This window comes from Cygnus olor, chromosome 1, assembly GCF_009769625.2.
Source record: "Cygnus olor isolate bCygOlo1 chromosome 1, bCygOlo1.pri.v2, whole genome shotgun sequence".
Classification (NCBI taxonomy): Eukaryota; Metazoa; Chordata; class Aves; order Anseriformes; family Anatidae; genus Cygnus; species Cygnus olor.
This window is the reverse complement of record NC_049169.1, coordinates 164,688,415-164,690,190: the sequence shown is the minus strand read 5'-3', so window position 1 is coordinate 164,690,190 and position 1,776 is coordinate 164,688,415.

The following is a 1,776-nucleotide window of genomic DNA, read 5'->3' as shown; positions in this document are numbered from 1 at the left end:
TTTGTGTGGTAGTTTTCTAATGCAGGTCTGTTAAAGCGTCTGTTTTGATGCACAACTGAAATACCGCTTGCAGTAGTATTGCTGTGCCAGCTCCGGCGTCCTTGAAGTTTTCCTGGCTGCGCCTAGAGCAGCTCGTTCCCCCTTTCCAGAATGCCAGTGTTCAATTTCCTGTGGTCACAGGGGTCCTTATACACAAAAGCACACCTGCAGCAGCATAATCATCTGCAAGTGAACAAGTCACTTTTTTTTTTTTTATAGCCCTTGCTGAATGAGCAGCACTGCTGCAGAGGTTATGACTGTATAGCAGAAGCAAACAGTTTCATTGGCCTTAAGGTGAATTAGTGGCCTGCTGCAGCCAAAGAAGGGAGTACACAGTGATTTGGCTCAAATCATAAGAATAAAAGAACCTTGACCTTGTGTTAGAAGGAACTAAAATTAATTAGTTGTAATTAGCCAATATATCATGTAATGTCACAAGCATCAGAGCTGGCGTGAGAAGAATGAGGTTATGAAATCTCACAGGGGAAATCTTAACAGTTCCACTGCTAGGCAAAACTTCATCCACCCCTCCGCAACATCTGCCTCCCCCCCCCTCACAAACCCCACTCACAGCCGTGCTGGAGTAGAGGGAGAGCTGTTGCCTTCAGTCCTGTCACTGAGGGTGGGGGCAGCGCTGTTGAGGCTCTTCTGGTACTGAAGTCACCACAGCTGAGCCATCAGGTAGGTCTACAGGACTCCCAGCCCAGACTTGTTACCTTCAGAGACTTAAGCTGTGGAATTCAGAAATTAAACTTAATTCTCCTTCCCTCCTATGCCATGTATCCTCCCACCTTCTGACTCCCCACATTCAGGTCTTTGGTCAGGGGGTGGCACCTTATCTATTAAATACTGCTCCTGCAGGTTAAAATAGCAAAGGGGTTATGATACATCTGCCAAAACTCTTGCCTTAATGGTTTAATTGGTCTTTGAAATAATGGCCCCTGACTAAGGCCAACAAACTGGCAATCTTGATCATACAGTTCTTTAACATGTATTTGATATCCATCCATATAAGATTACACAACAGGTGAAGTACAACATAAGGAATCACGAGTACTTCTCCTTACTCATACAACACAACAGCTAAGCTTCCTGTGTTCCTTCGCTTTTTGCAATGAAACGCCAAGAGGATGCAGAAGATGCCCCCCAGTCACTATTTCAAAGCACAGAACTACAACAGCCAGCATCGGATGTAATCCTACAAGAGAAAGCTAATGAAACAGATGAACAGATCATATTATGGAGCATCTAAGGTTAATTGTGGGTTCACTGTCCTAGTTTTGATACAAGGAAACCTAAACTGTATCTCCAAGGTATTTGTTTCTACAGCACCAGTATTTTAGGAAAATTAATTCACATTTTGTAGCCTGAACTACAGACACTGAAGTTCTGAGTTACTTTAAGATTTTAAAAAATAAATTCCTCATTAACACAATGCTCCAGTTTTTGATAAAGCAGCAGAACTTACTTTTACAACCCCACTTGTGATCAGCCAGACACTGAACAGGTGCCTCTGAAGCAAAGTAACAGTGTTCAGGCTTTCATCAGGCCTACTCCAAATGTAATGAGCCACAGTTCAATTCTGCTTTAAATTAACAGAAAATGAAGCAAGCTTTTAACATCAACTGGAATAGATACTTTTGGTTTGTATCTATGCAGTTAAATATGTTTGCATAATATTATTGAAAGTTTCTTACAAAAAAATCCTGCAAAACCCACTTAAATTCACAAGTTTGT